At 48.5% G+C, this 22002-nt stretch overlaps 1 pseudogene; it reads left to right on the forward strand.

The window, feature by feature from the left end:
• The first annotated feature begins 617 nt into the window (after positions 1–617).
• LOC142259133 (forkhead box protein I1c-like) overlaps positions 618–22002 on the forward strand; it is a 35248-nt pseudogene continuing 13863 nt past the window's right edge.

The following is a 22002-nucleotide window of genomic DNA, read 5'->3' on the forward strand; positions in this document are numbered from 1 at the left end:
ACCCCGCCGCCCGCGACAACTTGGCGTCACGAACAGGATCTTACCGTTCTACCGGCTGGTAGAAGTGCGCCTTGTGTCCCGCCAGCGGTGTCCGTCCAAAAAATTTCAGAATCCGTCATCTTGGGCGCGAAGATTTTCCCGCTCGAGCGTCTTCTCGAGCAGTGGAGGCGCAAAAGCCGAAGTCCCACCCCAGAAGAGGAGGTGCTGAGAAAAGACCAAGGGGGGACGTATGGCGTCCGGCCGCATGTGAACCGAGCTCATAAAGGCAGGGACGCCAGGATTCTGCCACCATTCGGTTCCTGGAACCCTGAAGCCGCGACACCATGTCAGCCCCGCCTGCACCGCCTGAGGCCCAGCAGCCCGCGCCCGGGACTGTGGTGTGGGTAAGGGCCCGAGTAACTGAATCTAACCAACATCATCGGAATCAGATACGTCTCCTGGCAGAGCAGTGGACCACCGAGGTGGAAGCGCTGGTTGTGATTGCCCAGATGCATGAGATGGGAGCCAACGTGACGGAGCTGGTGAGTGACCCATGCCTCCATGTCCCACAGGGACCGGCCGCTGCGGCTGGGAGACCCGGTCCGATCCTGGCCCTTGTACCGTCCCTGCCACTACCCATGGGGCTCCCCAGCGCTAACCTACCTGACCTGCTGCCTCGTGTGACGGCGGATGGAGAGCTGGAGGAGGCTTCAGGCCCGGATGCTGCTGCGAATGATAACGACCCACCTGGCACAGAGGGGAAGAAAGCCCCGGCAGTTTGCCCGTCCCAAGAGGAGATGTCTGAACGGGAGGAGACCGGTAGTGATAGTTCCGGCCCCGATACAGAACCGGTCTCAGAGGAGGAGGGAATCCTCGGCTTAAATGACATGGAGGCCACTTACATCCCTCGGAGCGGAAATAATGGATACCGGGTAGCCCTCCCTCGTCGCGCCTGCCGTGTACTGGAGGGGCTGGATCCCGTGTTTCTTCACCTGGAGCCGGGTGAGGAGTACGGAAGTGAGCAATGAAGGCAGTGGTCCTCCGTTGCACCGTTGTCCCCATTGGGACCATCAGTACCGTTACCCTGTTTAAATGAGTCAATGAAGAGATCAACCGAAGTTTTACCTGATTGACACCGTGATTGATCCGGCCGCTGCCGGCAAGTAGTCCCCGTTGGGACTGGAGTTGTTGCCCCCTGATTAACCGTTGATTACCCCCACCGTGCATAAGAAACTGCTTATGGACATGCCTGAGAACTTGCAGGGCACCCACGAACTGGTGGGATTGTAAATAGGTTGGGGTATGTTTCTGTTGCCGCCTCCGGAAAGGCAGATTGGAGGAAGGGCCCGCAGCAGAGCGGGCTGGGGCCCGGCCACCACCAGGACAAGTGGCCATCCTCTGGGGGTCAGGGGTCCCCCATGGACGTGGGGTCCCCTGAGATGACAGTTGGGTGCGAGTTACCGTACCCGTTCCCGCTTGGGCAACCTGGATCTGGACTGGGGGCAAGGGGTGCTGCCCATTTTCTTAGGGGCAGCATCAGGGCCAGGTTGCTTGGGTGGGAGAGCGGAAGCCGACTGTTTAATGTTAATAAAAATGTAAATATAATTGTTTTTCAACGTTCAAGTGTCCTTACAAGTATACCTATGTTTAAATTTATCTTTTTCAGTTGAAAAATAAAACCGGTGATGGACGGGCAGCCCGCGGATGGTCTGCATTTAACCAAGGGGGAATGTGGCGCCCTGGACTAGCCAGGTCGTCATAGGTACTACAACATGCACCCCCACCCCGATACAGAAACATCAGAGCCAGACACAAAACCCTTGTTGCCTCCCTCCAGGGGCTGATGTCCACACCAGGTGGGGTGGAGCCAGGCGGTTGGCCTCACCCACTGAGGAGTTCACAGTCCAGGAGGCAGGAAACCGTAGTCAGTTAAGCTTGGGCAGAGCTCGAGTGCAGCACAAAGTTAGTGTTGAGCAGTGAAAGAGAGAGGAGCTACTGCTGGTGTCTGGGTTGGAGCCCAGGCACTGACAGCAAGGTTGGCAGACGGTGGTGGCCGTCTGCAGGAGAGGCAGATCAACGCGGAACCGTAGGACCGGGGACGGGCGGTGGCCCGCCGGTACCGAACCGGGGAGCGAAGTGAAGCCAGCACACACCGGCAGGGCATGCGGACCCCGACCAGGCTTAGAGTCTCCGTTAAATGGGTCAAATCCGTCAGTGACCGGAACCCTAGGGGTTTCCTAACAGCCAAGACCCGATAGAAGGCAACCGTCCGACCAGCAGAAGGAAATACAGCTAGCCCCACAGCTAAAGTTCCAAGGGCCAGAGCCTGCGGGCAAAAGGGCTCCTCCGGCATATATACACGTTGGGGAGTGGGTTACCGGTGGGAAGCCATCGGAACCGAACATACATCAAGGTGCAGGGAAAGGCAGCCACCGCCAACTGTCCGGGAGAAGCCACAGCAGCCGGCTGCGGGACCCATCCATCCAGCCGTTTGGTTTACCAGAGACTTTGCGTGCATCTGTTGCTGACTGAGTACACCAGTGCCATCCGGCACCGCGCTGTCCCCGCAACCCTGCACCTCACCAACCGTGCCTCCCCGTCACCTCACCGGGCCCCGGGACCACCAACCCCTACCCACGGAGGGGGAAAACAACATCCCAGCTGCTCCCTGCCATCGCTCCCGGGATCCCCGTCACCAGCAGCGGTAGTGCCCACCTTCACCACAACCCATGGGTGGCGTCATGGACTTAATCCCCAAACCAAACCACCCCTTTCACTCACGAGCGAGGAGCGCCGCTCGAGTCCCCGGATCCGGCCCACTGCTCGAGCCACCGAGCAGCAGCAGCAGCGCCGGACACATGAGGGCCTGTAAACCTGAAGTGCCCATTGTAAGGAAGTGGGTCTATTGTAGTATAGCCCTTTGGCAGGGCAGCCAAAAAATGGGAAGCTCCACATTGTCCCTGGATAGAGACATGCATGAGGGCCTGTAAACCTGAAGTGCCCATTGTAAGGAAGTGGGTCTATTGTAGTATAGCCCTTTGGCAGGGCAGCCAAAAATTGGGAAGCTCCACATTGTCCCTGGATAGAGACGTGCATGATGGCCTGTAAACCTGAAGTGCCCATTGTAAGGAAGTGGGTCTATTGTAGTATAGCCCTTTAGCAGGGCAGCCAAAAATTGTTAAGCTCCACATTGTCCCTGGATAGAGACGTGCATGAGGGCCTGTAAACCTGAAGTGCCCATTGTAAGGAAGTGGGTCTATTGTAGTATAGCCCTTTAGCAGGGCAGCCAAAAATTGGGAGGCTCCACATTGTCCCTGGATAGAGGCGTGCATGAGGGCCTCAAAACATTGTTCCCATTGCAAAGGAGCGGGTCTCCTGTCGTTGAAATGCCCATTCTAAAAGAATGGGCGAAAAAATTTACCAATGGGGGTATACCTGAAACAACGGCCTAACTGTTGTAACGGTCATCATGGTGGCGCATGAGGAGAAGGAGGAGCAGTCCAGCGATTATCCAAAGTCCAGAAGTGTGTACCCATGGGTGAGTGGAGGTACATGGCAAATTCCCATTACAAAATTTAAATTCCGCTCTCATTTGCTGGTGGTGTGGTGAAGTCTGGCCCAATCCAACCCTTGTTCATCTTGATCAGAGTCAGCCTGTCAGCATTTTCAGTTGACAGGCGGGTGCGTTTATCTGTAATGATTCCACCTGCGGCACTAAAAACACGCTCTGACAAAACGCTAGCGGCAGGGCAGGCCAGGACTTCCAAGGCGTAGAGAGCCAATTCATGCCACGTGTCCAGCTTGGATACCCAATAATTGTAAGGCACAGAGGAATGTCGGAGTACAGTTGTTCGATCTGCAAGGTACTCCTTGAGCATCTGGGCAAGCTTAGGATTTCTTGTGGCACTACCCCGCACATCAGGGGCTGTGGTACGTGAGGGGCTGAGAAAACTGTCCCACATCTTAAAGACTGTTCCCCTACCTCTGGCGGATTGGACTTGTGCCCCTCTCGGCTGTACGCCTTGATTGTCCACTGATTCCTGACCTATGCCGCTAGCGTTTTGTGAGGGGAATGCTTTGCCTACTTCCGTGACTATGGCCTTCCGGAACTGCTGCATTTTGGCTGACCTCTCCGCCTCGGGAATAAGAGACATAAAGTTCTCCTTGTAGCGTGGGTCTAACAGTGTTACCAACCAGTAATGATTGTCGGCCAAGATGTTCTTAATGCGCGAGGGTCACAAGACAGGCAGCTTACCTTAAAGTCAGCCATGTGCGCCAGACTCTTAACAGCCATCACTTCAGTATCCTGACCAACACGATGACTGAACATGCTGTCCTCCTCCTTCTCCTCATCTACCCTGTCCTCTGGCCAACCACGCTGAACCGAGGATATGACTGGTGTGCATGTCATATCCTCAATTTGGCCGGAGAGTTGCTCCATGTCTTCATCGTCCTCCTCGTCATAGTCCTCCACTGCACGTTGTGATGAGATGAGGCTGGACTGTGTGTTATCACCCACACCCACTACTGTTTCTTGCTCCAACTCATCGCGCTCCGCCTGCAATGCATCATGTTTGTTTTTGAGCAGAGACCGTTTTAGAAGGCAGAGAAGCAGTATGGTGACACTATTAATGGCGTCATCGCCGCTCACAATTTTGGTGGAGTCCTCAAAGTTTTGGAGGATGGTACATAGGTCGGACATCCATCTCCACTCCTCAGGTGTTATGTGTGGAGTTTGACCCATTTCCCGACGGCTTAGGTGATGCAGGTACTTAACAACTGCCCTCTTCTGCTCACATATCCTGACCAACATGTGCAGAGTTAAATTCCAACGCGTGGGGACATCACACACCAGTCTGTGAGCCAGAAGATGCAAACGGCGCTGAAAGCCGGCAAGGCCGGCTGAAGCAGTAGGTGACTTTCGAAAATGTGCAGACAGGCGGCAAACTTTTACCAGCAGATCAGACAGCTCTGGGTATGACTTTAGAAACCGCTGAACCACGAGGTTGAGCACATGGGCCACGCATGGAACATGTGTCAGCTGGCCTCGCCTCAAAGCCGCCACCAGGTTCCGGCCATTGTCACACACGACCTTTCCTGGCTTTAGGTTCAGAGGTGTGAGCCAGTGATCTGCCTGCTGTTTCAGAGCTGTCCACACCTCTTGTGCATTGTGGGGTTTGTCACCTATGCAGATTAGCTTCAGCACCGCCTGTTGCCGCTTCACCGAGGCAGTGCTGCAGTGCTTCCAGCTTGGGACTGGTGTGGAGGGTAAAGTGGATGAGAATGCGCAGGAGGAGGAGGAGGCTGAGGAGCATGACATTCCGGAGCTGTAGAGTGTGGGTGAAATCCTGACTGAGGTAGGGCCTGCAAACCTTGGTGTTGGAAGGACGTGTTCCGTCCCTCGCTCAGACTGGGTCCCAGCTTCCACAATATTAACCCAGTGTGCCGTCAAAGAGATGTAGTGGCCTTGCCCACAAGCACTTGTCCACGTGTCTGTGGTTAGGTGGACTTTGGCTGAAACAGCGTTGTTCAGGGCACGTGTGATGTTTTGTGACACGTGGTTATGCAATGCGGGGACGGCACACCGGGAGAAATAGTGGCGGCTGGGGACCGAGTAACGTGGGACAGCTGCCGCCATCAGGTCGCGGAATGCTTCTGTCTCCACCAGCCTAAAAGGCAACATTTCCAGCGCAAGCAGTCGCGAAATGTTAGCATTTTGAACTGGGGCATGTGGGGCGTTGGCAGTGTATTTGCGCCTGCGTTCAAAGGTTTGCTGAATGGACAACTGAACGCTGCGCTGAGACAAGGACGTGCTTGATGATGGTGTTATTTCTGCGTGGGCAACTGCAGGTGCAGGGCCGGAGGAGGCTTGTTCGTGGGCAGCATGGACAGGGGATTGGCTCGCATGCACAACAAGCGAAGACGTAGCAGTGACATCAGCAAGCATAACTCCTCGACTCTGTTGTACATCCCACAAAGTCGGGTGCTTGGCTGACATGTGCCTGATCATGCTCGTGGTGGTCAGGCTGCTAGTTTTGGTACCCCTGCTGATGCTGGCATGGCAGGTGTTGCAAATGGCCTTTTTAGAATCATCTGGAGCCAACTTAAAAAACTGCCAGACTCGGGAAGACCTAGCATTTGTACAGGCACCTTGTGTCGTGTTGTTGTTCCAGGGAACGGTTGCCTGACTTCTGCCTGGGGCCACCACCCTACTTCTTACTGCCTGTTGGGATGCTACGCCTCCCTCCCCCTGTGCACTGCTGTCCTCGCTCTGCATATCCTCCTGCCAGGTTGGGTCAGTTACTGGATCATCCACCACATCGTCTTCCTCTTCCGCACCCTGCTCCTCCTCCTGACTTCCTGACAATTGTGTCTCATCATCGTCCACCCCTTGTTGAGACACGTTGCCAACTTCGTGAGAACGTGGCTGCTCAAATATTTGGGCATCTGTACATACGATCTCATCATGACCCACTTCAACAGGAGCTGGCGAGAGGCCAGAATGTGCGAATGGAAACGTGAACAGCTCTTCCGAGTGTCCAAGTGTGGGAGCAGTAATGTCCGTGGACGTGTACTCAGCCTTGTGGTAGGAAGGAGGATCAGGTTCTGAAATGTGCGGTGCAGTATCACGGCTACTGACACTTGACCGTGTGGAAGACAGAGTGTTTGTGGTGGTGCCAATCTGACTGGAAGCATTATCCGCTATCCAACTAACAACCTGTTGACACTGGTCTTGGTTCAAGAGTGGTGTACTGCTACGGTCCCCAAGAATTTGGGACAGGACGTGCGAGCGAGTAGATGTGGCCCTTTGTTGTGGCGAAATTAGAGCTTGCCCACGACCTCGGCCTCTGCCTGCACCACCATCACGTCCACTTCCTTGTTCGTTGCCAACGCCTTTGCGCATTTTGCAATGCTGTGCTGACGTGTATTCACTAGACTTGTGCGTTATATCCAAGTTAGTGCAAAATGCACACAAGTGCACCTGTACGCTGCCACCGACAGGCACACACGTGCGGTTTTTAAATGCAAGCACGGACGCACTAAGAACCTAACAGGTTTTTAGGAGCGACAATTACTGAGAGGTTTGACACTATCAGACACTGCTGACGAGTATTATTCACTAGACTTGTGCGTTATATCCAAGTTTGTGCAAAACGCACACAAGTGCACCTGTACGGTGCCACCGACAGGCACACACGTGCGGTTTTTAAATGTAAGCACGGACGCACTAAGAACCTAACAGGTTTTTAGGAGCGACAATTACTGAGAAGTTTGACACTATCAGAACTGTTTTAGACTGTGTACACCAGCCCCAGATATGATGAAGGCTGGTATACGGTCACCACTAGGAATGGCTATATACCCTGCCTGCCTGCCTGTATACAGCTACAATAGTCCTGAGAAGGACTCTTCTGGTCACCAGCCTTTATTCCGACCTGGCTATACCCTGCCTGCTCTGCCTGTATACAGCAACAATAGTCCTGAGAAGGACTCTTCTCCTGTACTCCGACCTGGCTATACCCTGCCTGCCTGTATACAACTACAATAGTCCTGAGAAGGACTTCTGGTCACACTGTTTGCAGCCCTGCTACGGAAATAGCTATAAAGGGCCGCAAACCTTTCCTTGAAGCAGCAACACTCTCCCTGCACTGACTGTCTGGATGGCTGTGTGCAGAGCACAGCGCGCCCGCCGGTATAAAGGCTCGGTCACGCTGTGCGGGCTGGCCAATCACTGCAATTCTACAACTAACAGGGCTGTGGCATTGCAGTGGTCTGCCAGCCAATCCCTGCATGAGGGCTGGCTCTCAAAATAGCGCCAACATGCAGGGATGAAGACCATGAGTACAGCACGAGTATCGTGAGATTACTCGGTACCCGCCGAGTAGCCCGAGTACAGTGATACTCGTGCGAGTACCGAGTAGTGACAAGCGCTAATGTTAATTTATATTTTACAGCTTTTGAAAAAAAAAAATAAAACCGGTGATGGATGGGCAGCCCGCGGACGGTCTGCATTTCACCAAGGGGGAATGTGGCGCCCTGGACTAGCCAGGTCGTCACAGATAACACTCAAACACCCCCAACCCCATTAGACAGGGACACCAGCCAAACACAAAACCCTTGTTGCCTCCCTCCAGGGTCTGATGTCCACACCAGGTGGGGCGGAGCCAAGCGGTTGCCCCACCCACCGAGGAGTTCACAGGCCTGGAGGTGGGAAAAGTGACAGTTTAGTCCAGGAGGTGGAAGTGAGAGGAGTAAGCACTTGGGTGTCTGGGTTTGTGGCCCAGGCACTGACAGCAAGGTTGGCAGACGGTGGTGGCCGTCTGCAGGAGTGGTGGAGCAACGCGGAACCGTAGGACCGGGGTCGGGCGTTGGCCCTCCGGTACCGAGCGGGGAGCGAAGTGAAGCCAGCACACACAGGCAGGGCCATAGGACCCCGACCAGGCTTGGAGCCGCCGACAATAGTCAAATCCGAATGTGACCGGAACCCCAGGGGTTTCCTAACTGCAAAAGTCCCGATTGAAGGCAACCGCCCACACCGTGAGGGTATACAGCTACTGCCTACGGCTAGAGACCCAAGGGCCAGCGCCTGCGGGCAAACGGGCTTCTCCGGTACCCATACACCGGGGAGCAGACTACCGTTGGGGATCCATAGTAGTCAACTGAGAACATCAAGGTGCAGGGAAAGACAGCCGCCATCACCTGTCCGGGGAGAGACACAGCAGCCGGCTGCGGGACCTGTCCATTCAGCCGTTTGGTTTACCGAGGACTTTGTACATTTCTTACTGAGTGGGTACACCAGTGCCATCCGGCACCGCGTCGTGCTGTCCCTGCAACCCTGCACCTCACCAACCCTGCCTCCCCGTCACTTCATCGGGCCCCGGCACCACCGACCCCTACCCATGGAGGGGGAAAACAACATCCCAGCTGCTCCCTACCATCGCTCCCGGGATCCCCGTCACCAGCAGCGGTGGTGCCCATCTTCACCACTACCCGTGGGTGGCGTCACGGACTAAATCCCCCAAACGAACCACCCCTTTCACTCACGGGGAGGAGCGCTGCTCGAGTCCCCGGATCTGGCCCACCGCTCGAGCCACCGAGCAGCAGCAGCCGCAGCAGCGCCGGTCCTGAGCGTTAGCAAGAGCGCAGCAGCAGCGGCGTCCTCCCCGCCCGCGACACACATGTCTGTTGATCGGATCAAGATGTGGATGTATACCGCCCAGCGCTCGGCTGCAGCTGAGCCGCTCAGATCCGGGACTCATTGGTGGGTGGCTCAAGCGCCTCCGGACCCGGGGTCACTTTGCTCTGAAAGGATGCTGGTGCTACGTAGGGGTTAGGTTTATGGCCAGGGCCGTGGTTTTTAGTTAAGTTCGTTATGCCACCCACGTGTTGTGGTGAATGTAGACACCACCGCTGCTGTTTACTAGGCCCCTGGGGACGGTGTTGCGCAGCCAGGTGTTGACCCCTCCGTGGGTAGGGGGATGATTTTCCCGGGGCCCGGTTGTGAGGGTGCGGATGGATTGGTGTGGTCTTTGTACCCCCTTCTGTGCTCCGGTTTCCAGTCGGTGCCCCGGTTCGGTACCGGCGGGCCACTACCCTGTCCCGGTCCCTTACGGTTCCACCGGGCCATCTTCCCGGCTCCTGCAGGCGGTGACTACCGTCTGCCTCCTGGCCAAAGGGTGTCCAGGCTACGACCCAGACCTCTGTCAGACGTCTACTCCTCTCTCTTTCACCTCTAGAACTCCACTCCTCCTGTCTTTCCCGCCTCAGGCTATCCAAACTCCTCGGTGGGCATGGCCAACCACCTGGCTCCGCCCTCAGGTGTGAACGTCAAGACCCGAGAGGGGTGACCAAGGTTTTTAGGTTGGCTACTGTTACCTTTTTAGGGGGACGGGTGTTTGTGCAAGGGCCTGTCTGTGACTACCTGGCTAGTCCAGGGCGTCACAAAGGGAATAAAGTAGGTTTGACACGTGAGCCCGCATTTAAGGGACAGACACGGCAAAGGACATACCAGTACGTACTTAGTCATGAAGAGGTTAAAGGAAACCTACCATTAATCCCCATTTCACCTCTTTAATAATGCTTTATGAGGAAAGTAGAATAATCCACAGTGAGGGAAGAAAAGTATCAGTGAATTTAATAGTTTACTTTTTAAGTCAATTTGCAAACTGGTGCCCAACCTGTGGAGATATTTTCTTCATCTGACAACCATATCAATGTTTAGGTCACTGTGAATACTGGTAGCCATCTAAATTGTTGAACATTGCTCAAAAAGATTTAAGTGGTTATTCCCTAACAAGAAATCTTGGTCACCAGATGCAGTTTGGTTTTAAAAATCAATCCGCACTCTGCTCTGATCTCAGGTCCACTGGTGAATCATCTCCGATGCTTGCGGTGTGATATTGTCCAAGCCAAGTACTGATGTCAATGGCTCTGCTAATGTAGATCACACTGGTCAGAGGCAGAGCCCCTGAACTAAATAATGGACTTCGGCATTGTCGATGTGATGTCAGCACCACTGCCAATGCCAGATGCTGGAAGCAACAAGTGAAGACTCTTTGGTAGAGTAAAGAATGGTTTTGTGATGTTAGCCACTACTTACAGGAAGTATGGACGGAAGACTAATCAGGAAAGTCGGGTCAACATCTGAGGGTCAGAAATTCAGGAGAGCGCGTAATAAGTTCAGGGAGAAAGCAGAGACGTGGTCAAGTAACGGTCCAAAGTCAAAAGGCAGCAGGTCACGACAGGAACAGGGAGTGGGTAGAGAGGAGTCAAATAACAATCCGGGGTCAGAACACAAAGATCAGAACACTAGCAGAGACCCAAGTGTGACACCCTGGCAAAACAGGGTAGTCACAAACAGTTCACATCCTCCTTGTTACCATCACAACCCACACTTAGGAATAACACACAGCCATAAAACCGTAGTCACCCCCTCATGATAACTGGGACACACCAGTGGGCGGGATCAGATGGATGACAACGCCCACCTAGGGGTCCTGAGGTGTCAGGGGCGGGAACCAGACAGTTCAAGTTAGAGTTCAAGATAAACTTTGACAGTTAAAGTGTGGAGAGCTGACAGCAGTGTAGTCAGGGGTCGTAGCCCTTGGACTACCGGGCTAGGTGGAAGATGGTGAGCAGAGCCACAGGCAACGAAGATCCGGTCGCGGGAGACCTAAAGTGTACTGGGGCAGGGTTGTAGCCCGCCGGTACCGACAGCGGGAATCCAGTCCGAAGGCCGTGCACAGTCGGGGTGCCTGGACCCTAGGGCGAGGAAGGTTGTAAGCCCCTCTACAATTAACCCGTTGGGGACAAGGTTCCAGACATTGTCCCAATTTACTGCACAGATAGAGCGAAACGGAAGCCCAAAACAGGGGATAGGGTGTCCGCCAAAAACCCACTGAAATCCCAATGGTCAGCTTTCACAGGCCACAGCTCCCAAAACAAACAGAAACGGGAGTGGACTTCTCCGTTCCATGCAAAGTTGTCCAAAAGAGAAGGAAACACAAAGTGCAGGAGGAAGGGTTATCTGCTCATCAACCTGGGTGCGGGACCCAAATGCACCCTCCAAAGGCAACCAGCCACTGGCAACTTGGTTTACTACTGGACTTGTGTGAAATTCTTGAACTGTGAGTACACCACTGTCCCCTGGTCCGGTCCGGCGCGCCACCTCCAGCAGCCATCACTCCTGTGTTCAACCCCCGGGCCCCGGGACTGCACCTCCCCTACCCATGGAGCGGATCCCACCTTGCTGCCCCGATCGATCAGCCCTGGGCGCCCACTTACAAGGCAGTGGCGGTGCCAACATCCTTCACCACAACCCACGGGTGGCGTAACAGACAACCTCCCTTGTAAATATCCCCTTTCCGACGGTTGTGAGTTCGGGCGGCCGTGCGAGCCCAGGTCCGGTCACCATTTGAGCCGCAGCAGCGAACCCGGATCCAAACAGGCCCCCCGAGAGAGAAGCAACAGCGGCCGCCGCCCGCAACACAAGCCAACAGCACAACTGCAGAACCGGAAAATAGAACTGCCAAGGTTCAGGGTGAGTATGCTCAATAAAGAAGCCTCAGCAATTACCAGGAAGGCGGAACCAACATGGAATCCTAAGTTGTCGATCAAGCTGCTAGCTCAGCAACTCAGGAAAGCACAACAGAGCATCTCCAGAGGCAAGATGCTCTGCACAGAGGAATCGTGAAAGGTTTGTTTTTTTTATGCCAAACTACACCTATGGACCATTTTACTCATCAAAGGTGGTGTACTCATTTACGCTGAGCGTTATATGTACGGTAAATATAGTTATTACACACAGACCCCTTATTGTTGCGATGTAAGTTTAAGTAGAACCATGGATGTTTTTCATGTGCAAACCCTAAAATGAAGCATTACTATGGAAGTCTGAGAACTGGAGGAAAACAGATTAACAGAGTTTCCTATTATGAGGAAGAAGCTGGTTAAGTTTTGTTAAAAAAAAAAAAAAAGTAATAAACAGATGTAAGACTCAGAATGATAATACAATCTGATTTATATTTCTTGGTTGACTTTATTTTCTTTGTAAGTTTCCTCTTTTGTCTTCTTAGTGGCTTACATTTCATTATCAGGAATTAACAAAGGAGAAAACTAAAGAGATTGAATATCCAGAAGAGATGCACATTTTAAATTGAGCTTCGCGACCTTGGTTGATATTGAGCAGCCAAAAAGTAACTATCTGGTGGGCACCAAACTTTCCGAATAATGGGATCACGTTTATGATGAGACCTTTATTCAGCATAATTACATGCAGTAAAGGCATCTAAATGCTAAATGTAAATCCTTGGCCTGTGCCCGATGCCATAGACGTCTAGGGATAATTCTAAATATAGAACCTAAATTATTGGTTTACCGATAACCACTGGGAAAGCCATAATCATCTGCCATGTGGTCTCCTACTCAATACAACCAATGGTGGCCCCATAGAGGGCGCAGTAAATAACTAGTTAGTGAGGTCATCCAGAGGAAAAATTCTGAGAGTATCTCAGGATTTCTGAAATTGGAATTCCACTTCCTCTAAATATCCAACAACAATGCACATTTGGTCACATAGGAGGCGCAATCTTTGCTCCATTTGTAGTCTATAAAAATAGAATAAAAACACCCTTAAAAAAAACTGTTAAAAGAAAGTCTTTTTTAAGTTACCATTTATTATTATTCATTATTATTTGTATTACTTGACCTCTTTGTCTCACTGTCAAGTATTGAATTAATATTTTTTAAATGTTTTAAAAATTTCCAAAAATTGACATCCAAAGTGCTCCCATGTATGGATAAAATAGAAGAGTGCACCACCTTATAATGTTACAATAACTATACAAAAAAAAATATATACCGTAAATGGCAGGTTACTTTGATGATATAATCATCATCATCTGCTAACTGAGCATAGCACTGGGTTTTATTGGGATAAAAGAGAAATGTTATTTTTATGTTCACTACTACCATCCATGGTAAAAAACAGCAATTTGAGAAAATAGGATTGGAATTTTTAACCCCCCGAACAGCGCCACCTTTGTCTAGAGGCTGTGTTGGGTATTGCAGCTATACTTTTTGCTGGCACTGACATAATAGATGTAGTTGTGAACAAGAGACGGTTTCTTGAAAAATAAGTTTCTAATCTGTGTTTATTTTAAAATAGGGACCACGGGGGAACACTATTCTCCTTAAGGAGACTTTGCAAGCCAGTCTGGCTGCCAGGTAAGGGGACTTATAGCTGCCACGCCCCTCTAGGAAATATTCTCTAGGAAATAATTTACTGGAGAGACAATTTGAATATTTTAAAATATTAATGTAACAATAAAGGTTTGCATTTAGTTATCTATATTCATGAGCTCTGTAATAACCCCACCCCCACCATAGCCACTGGTTGGCCACTTTCTGCCTATGTACAATACAATACTATTGAGCTACAAATTTTTAGACTTTGTTATTTTTAAATAATTTCTAGAAGTCCAGCTTCTTAATTGAATGCTATATTATGGGAAAAAAAAGTATTTGAAGAAGGCAAGCTCTTCACATAAAGTTTGAGAATCTCAAATGTGAAGTTTTTTTTTACATTTCACAATTTTAACTGCTACATGACCGAGGACGTAACATTACACACTAAATCATGGAGGCGTGATCACCACCGGCTGCTGATCTGGCAGTGATTCCTGCACATGTCTGCTGATTTGTACAGTAGAAATGTGTGCCTCACAGGCATAGGTGGATCTATGATCCACCTGCGCCTGTTAATCCCTTAGTGCTGTCAAAATGTGACAACGAGATTTAAATGGCTGCAGCGGGTAACGCGCACTTACTCGCCGCCATCGGAGGCCCTGTGACGTGATCACGGGAAGCCAATAGTTGCCATGGTAGCACAGGGTCATGACTCACTTCCAGTTATAGCCAGCAGAGCTCTGGCTGTAACAGAAGACTAGTATTTCTGCTGATCAGAGCTGTGCAGCTCTGATTTACAGAAATGAATCAGTGATCAGACTGCCGATCCTTACAGTGCCTTGTGAAAGTATTCAGCCCCTGTTTATTGTGCTTTTTTTTGCAGACAGGTCCCTGCATTTTTTAATGCTTTAACAGCAATAAATATAGATAATAGATAATCAATAGATACAGTGCCTTGCAAAAGTATTCGGCCCCCTTGAATTTTTCAACCTTTCCCCACATTTCAGGCTTCAAACAAAGATAAACATTTTAATGTTCTGGTGAAGAATCAACTATAAGTGGGACACAATTGTGAAGTTGAACGAAATTTATTGCTTATTTTAAACTTATGTAAAAAAGAATAAACTGAAAAGTGGGGCGTGCAATATTATTCATCCCCTTTACTTTCAGTCCAGCAAACTCACTCCAGAAGTTCATTGAGGATCTCTGAATGATCCAATGTTGTCCTAAATGACTGATGATGATAACTATAATCCCCTGTGTGTAATCAAGTCTCCGTATAAATGCCCCTGCTCTGTGATAGTCTCAGTGTTCTGTTTAAAGCACAGATAGCATCATGAAGACCAAGGAACACAACAGGCAGGTCCGTGATACTGTTGTGGAGAAGTTTAAAGATGGAATTGGTTACAAAAAGATTTCAAAAACTTTAAGCATCCCAAGGAGCATTGTGAAAGGGATCATATTGAAATGGAAGGAGTATCATACCACTGCAAATCTACCAAGACCCGGCCGTCCATCCAAACTTTCATGTCAAACAAGGAGAAGACTGATCAGAGTTGCAGCCAAGAGGCCCATGATCACTCCCGATGAACTGCAGAGGTCTACAGCTGAGGTGGGAGAATAGGACAACAATCAGTCATACACTGCACAAATCTCGCCTTTATGGAAGAGTGGCAAGAAGAAAGCCATTTCTCAAAGATATCCATAAAAAGTGTTGTTTAAAGTTTTCCACAAGCCACCTGGGATACACCAAACATGTGGAAGAAGGTGCTCTGCTCAGATGAAACCAAAATCGAACTATTTGGGCACAATGACAAACGATATGTTTGGCGTAAAAAGCAACACAGCTCATCATACTGAAAACACCATCCCTACAGTCAAACATGGTGATGAATCGTATAGACCTGGCTCACTATATATATTCGGGTGCTCTGGGGAAACAGTCAACTGATCCAAATTCAAAATAATCCCCGGCACTCCAAGAGAAAGAAAAAACAATGTCTGGGTATCTTTGATGTTTTTTATTGTGTAATAGTCTTATCTCAACGTTTCGGTCACACCTTGACCTTTATCAAGAGAGTATATCAGACTACGAGGCAGAGGAATCAATATATGAACAGTACTTGAAAGGGAGCACTACGAGTCACCACTCAAATGAAGAGAAAATGATTGGTGCGTGTGCGCACTGTGACTAGATAATTGAAAGTCGGGGTCAGCCAGTCAGAGTTTAAAGGAAATCATGTAATGGTATATCACCAAGGTAGGAGGTCACATGTCATAGCTGTACAATAGAGATAAAGAATTTCAGTGGCCACTGTATAGGTACAGTGTCAGCCTCATCCGGGAGGAAATAGCCTGTCAAACGGCGTAGAAAGGTGTACAAGATGTAATATGTATCCGGAAAACGGTGAAACCAATCTGGAATTGGCACAAATGATCCAGTGCGTAGTGCAAGTCTCCTATATTTGCTTTAAGACATATAGCCCATAATGGCACGGGTTAATATTAATCTATAAACAGCCGTGAGGAAGAATCATATAGAAGTCCTTGTTAAAGGTGGTAGTGGGATAGCAGGAATTATCCTGATTGCCAGTACCAGTGTCCTATATTTGTTGCGGACTCTGAAATGAAACTGCTTGTATGAAGACAATGCCCTGTGCAGTAGGTTATTCCCAAAGGGGTTGCTTGGAAATGGAACGGTCAAAAAGACCCATGAGGAACAAGGGGAACCTATAGTTATGTGAATAAATTATCCCAAAAACATTCATGCAACCACACTATTTTTGCAATTTTTTCACATTTGGAATTTTTATTGCTGTTTTCTAGTACACTATATGGTAAAAATCTGATGGTTTCATTTAAAATTATGACTCATCTCGCAAAATATAAAAAAAAAAAAAAAATTTGACAGAATAATTGATTGACGGAATAACAAAGTTACGGCTCTCGGAAGAAGTCAAGCAAAAAACAAAAAGAAGTAAATAAATAAATAGCCTGGGGGTTAAGGGATTCAACTGAAGCCTGGCATTCAATCTATTCCAGACAATTTTACACTCCAAAAATTAAATACTGCTCTTTCCTTTCCAAGTCCTGCGATTTGGCCAAACAGCATTTTTGAGCTTTCAGGAAAAATTGCATAACATCTATTGTTGAAGTTATAAATTTGTGGCTCAAACAACATTTTAGCATGAAAAACGTGATTTTCATTTTAACGTCCATATTTTAAAAGGTTCTGTGAAGCATCTCTAGGTTTAACATGCTCAAATCCCTAGGAGAATTCCTTGATGGATCGAGCTTCCAAAATGGGGTTTCTTCTGTTTTGGCACCTCAGGGGCTCGGCAAATTAGACATGGCGTCTGCGGTCTAATCCAGCCAAATACCAAGTGTCACTCCCAAGCTATGCTGCTTTTCCAAAACAGAATTATTTGACTATATGTGGCTAAGAAGAAACTGGGTAACAAAATTTGGGGTTCGCTTTTACTTGTTACCTCTTGCAAAAGTTGGGGGTAAAGCAACATTATCATGAAAAATGAAAAAAATTAACATTTCAATTTGACGCCCCTAATGTTATAAAATTCTGTGTAATATCTGTAAGTTCAAATTTCTATCTATACCCCTGGATAAAATCCTTGAAGGGTGCAGTTTCCAAAATGCAATCATAGGCGTGACCCCCATACCCCTGATGACGCCAGTGTGGTGAAACAAATTGGGGAGGCTAATGAGCTATTTTCAATGGCTAGAGCAGTAATAAGGTTCTATACTAATTGACCAAATAGGACATCTTGTATACTGGGCTGGTCCACGACCGCACAACCTGCATGTATTATCAACTAATATTCCTGCTTTTGATACAATATTACAATGGTATTTTGGGGATCTCAAATCACTGCATTATAGGTTTTTAACATTAGTGCAATTCCATGGTTTTTAATTATATTAATAAAAGTTACATTTTAATTTGGTCTTTACTTTAAAGGTTTAGTTGCCTTTGGTAATGTGGTGATATAGTTTACAAAATAGAGTCACTTGTGGGGGTTTCTGCTGTGTATTCACCAAAGGGGCCCTGCAAATACGATATGGCATCGGCAATCTATTTCAGACAAATTTGTGTTCCAAAATTCAAAAGATGCTCCTTCCCTTCCAAGCCCCACCGTTTCAACGACATGTGGGCTATCAATGTGCTCAAAATTAACTGGGTAACAAATTATGGTGTCCACTTTCTTGGACTATCCCTTGTAAAAGTGAAAAAACATTAGAGCTCAAACATTTTAGAAGAAAAATTATTTTTTTTTCCATTGCACTTAGCAGTAATTCCGTTGTAGTACCTGAAGGTTTAAAACAATTTCTGACATCAGTTACGTTTTTGAGGGGTACAGTTTTTAAAGAATCGTATCATTTCTGGTGTTTCCAATGTAAAAGTCCTTCAAAGTCCATTTTAATCTGCATAGGCCCCTAACGAAACAGGTTTGTAAATTTATTTAAAAAATTAGAAATTGCTGCTAAACTTTGAACCCTTCTAACTTCATAACAAAATAAAATCACATTTAAAAATGATGTAAAAGTAGACATATGGAAAATTTTGTACAATTTTGTACAGCATGACTGTTTTAAAGCAATAAAAATTGAAAGTTTGAAAATTGCTAATTTTTCAAAATGTTCACCAAAAGTCTGATGTTTTTACAAATAAACACAAAACATATAGACCTAAGTTAACCATTAATAAAGTTCAAGGTGTCACAAAAATATTCTCAAAATCACTGGAATATGTTGAGGCATTCCAGAGTTATTACCAAAAAAGAAACTGGTCAGATTTAAAAAAAATTGGGCTTGGTCTTTAATGTCAAAATTGCCTCCATCACTAAAGGGTTAAAGTATGTACATCCAGTATCTGATGTTTTTTTTGTAATTACATATATAAAAAGGGGAACATAATAAAAGGGAGCAATTCCAGAAAACATTTCTTTGTTCATCTTGATTTAGTTTTTTTGTTTTTTGGGGTTTTTTTTTTACTTTTTTCCAGAGAAATGTTGTTTTTTTGTTATCTTGATGACGGCATACTCCGGTAAATGGATGTCAATATTGTGTATAAACACAGAAGGCCGGCCGCTGGAGACCATATTTTCCATATGTAATGAGACTCTATCTACAATGGCAACTACTAAGAAAATCCAAACCTCTTATGAGCAGGAAGTCTGTGCAAAAAATATCAGAAAACATTGAGAAAAGTAACCACAAGGCAATGTATTTGCACAGTGAATACACTTACCTACATACAAAAAGTGCATGTGAACACTGCCCGAAAAATAATGTAGTTGGCAGATTTATTGCATTTGCAAGGGTTAATTAATAGGTTTGTTTTTTGGGTTTTTTTTAACCTCTTTCTAGAAAGCCTTCAAGAAAACTTTGTTATAAATGAATTCGGTGTCTTGTTACTAGAGTGTCCATTCATCAACATCAACAAGCCTACAACCTACAATAGCCCTCAGCCCAGTAGACCACTGCGCAACCAGCTCTGTCCTCACCTATTGTACCATCACCCATTCCCTGTAGACTGTGAGCCCTCGCGGGCAGGGTCCTCTCTCCTCCTATACCAGTCTGTCTTGTACTGTTAATGATTGTTGTACGTATACCCTCTTTCACTTGTAAAGCGCCATGGAATAAATGGCGCTATAATAATAAATAATAATAATAATAATAATTCATCGCCTGTAATTTATGAGCAAACTTTGTCTATAACTTTACAGTTTGTTGACAGCGCCACCACAGGGGAAATTAAGTATTGCATGGTGCTCATTACAATCGCTGCTCCACTATTTGGCTAGGATCAGTGGTATCAGTGGGTGACAAACTATTAGGCCGGAGTCAAACTTGTGAGTGCCTCGCATGTAACTCGCGCGAGTCTCTCATTGCATCACCCGGCACGGACTCACACTCTCCTGATAGGAGCAGGTTGGTTGCATATATCTCTATGCAGCTGACACGCTCCTGTCCGGAGAGTGTGCGGCCGTGACGGGTGATGCAATGAGAGATTCGCGCGAGTAACACGCAAGGCACTCGCAAGTGTGACTCCTTCCTTACTTGAAGTGAAGTGCAGGATTAAATATTTCCTGTATAGCGGACCACGGAGCAGCAGTCATGGAATTAAGGCCAGAAGCTCGTTAGTTTCAAAATTTGTCTTTCAAAAGTGGATCTCACGGATTGATGACACATTTGCAGATTCAGCACTGTTACTTTTTTTGGGCACACACTTCCATGTTACTTGCACCTTCTCGCAAATCTTATATGGGTAATCCGAAATCAAAGTTGAATTTCATCCTAAATGTCTGTCTTATTTAACAATCTCTACTCACTTTTCCAATAAATTTCAATTAAAAATTCTTATCGTTCCTTCTCTACTTTAGCTTTGTGCTTTATTTCTTTAATTCCGTTTCAAGGATCTTCATTTGAGAATCCGCAGTGCATGTGTGGTGCCCCTGAGGCCTCAGTCGCCACACATGCATTCTAGGTAAGGAGAAGGTCACAACCGGTTCATGCAAAGCAAAACGCCCTCACTCAGCAATACCTCATCAGACATGGCAAGGGCATGATTATACCCAAAGCCAGACTGGGGGGATTGTTTTTGAATGGAAACATACAGACAGTGTGGATGAAGAAGGAAAGGAGTGGAGCAGTAAAGGAGGAAAGACCCTAGGCCTGGAGCTGGTACCGCTCGGCCCGGGAATAAACAGAAGGGGTCCTAGAGACCACGAGAGTAAACCTTCCGTGGTCTTGTTCCACATACAGTCTACAAGTGGAAGGACTTGGCCGCAACATGGGGACTGGTCCCTAGGCTTAAGGAGATGAACCTACGTACTCCACTATCAAAACCAGCAGCTGAGGTGACTTCAAGCACCAAAGCCACATCCGCACATGAATTTGCTGGAAGGTGACCCAAAAGGACCAAGGGATAGAGCTTCACACCACCCAACAGGGTCCACGGGCACTGGCACAGGGTTCAGTGAGTGAAGGCGCAAGGCAGGAGGGCAAAGCAAGCGCAGTAAGACAACGAGGGAAGGTACACTTAAGAAGGGTGCACCAGATTCGACCTCCGAACTACCCAGGATCGGCTGGAGCCCATAAAAGTAAAACTCCAGCACTCTAAAGGCGGTCACTGGCATGTCGTGTTACCTTGGAACCTGCTACAGTGAGTAAAAACCTTGAGACTGCATCCCTTTGTCGCTCCGTAATTTGCCTGCGCCTCCCACCCGGCAGCCCACGCCATCATAGACATCTACTACCCCCATCTGCCCTGGGGCCCAGCTCTACCTGTGGAGAGCTGCACCATCTAAGCTGCATCACGATCTGCCCCAAAGGTCCCCATCCCGCAGCGGTGGCACCTAACTTTCCGTATACCACAGGTGACGTCACAAATAAATGGTCATTATCCCCTTTATATTTTAAACGACACCGCTGGGGTCACGAAACCGAGCCATACCACCGTGGAGTCCCAGGAGCAGAACCGCTGCCCGGAAACGAGTCACCCCAGGCCCGGTGCAGGCATGTCACATGCTGGTATGCTCAAACGCGACATCAAAGGTTTCTTAATCGACCCTGAAATGCAATGATATTGTGGCGCCCCTGACCTGGTCAGGCACCACTGAGTACTGCACCCATGCTGGGTCAGTGCTTTCAGGTAATCCTAAAGGCTGGAATAGGGTGTGTACGCACAGACACTTAGTGAGCAGGTCTCACACATACCATTGAGGGGACCCCTGGGCAGACCCAGGAGGGGGCGTGCCTCCACATCCAATCATGGGGTGTGGTAGAGAAGCTGGTTGCTAGGTTTCAGAGGCAGGCACAGAGGGGAGGGAGTAGTGAGCCAGTCTGAAGTGAGGAAGCGCAGTGTGTGGTCGCAAGAAGGAACACAGTCATGTGGAGTCACTAGTCAGACCCTGCACTAGTGGCTGTCGGCGGGGGAGAACGGTTACCCAGTAGTCAGTCTGAAAGATGCCTAGAGAAGAGGTGGTCGAGTACGGGGGCTGCCGGTGACCAGGCCCGCACGGGGAAACAGGTCCCTAGAGCAGAAATCCATTTATTTGAGTTGCTAAACCTGCCAGTGAGGGTACTGAATGTGCTTCACCAACCAGAGTCCGAGCCTCTGCAGCAACGAAGGGGGCCCATAAGGGGGATCGAGCCTGGAGCCATCTTACCTTGGTCCACGCTGCCGGCAAACGGGCCAGAAAGGGGAGAAAAGGCAGTTGCGACTTCCCTGGATGAATCCTGCAGTACTTCAAGTCAGGGGTTATCCCAAACAAGAAGGGCTAGGAAGGCGAGTTAACAGTTACCCCTAGACTGGCC

This window comes from Anomaloglossus baeobatrachus, chromosome 1, assembly GCF_048569485.1.
Source record: "Anomaloglossus baeobatrachus isolate aAnoBae1 chromosome 1, aAnoBae1.hap1, whole genome shotgun sequence".
Lineage (NCBI taxonomy): Eukaryota > Metazoa > Chordata > Amphibia > Anura > Aromobatidae > Anomaloglossus > Anomaloglossus baeobatrachus.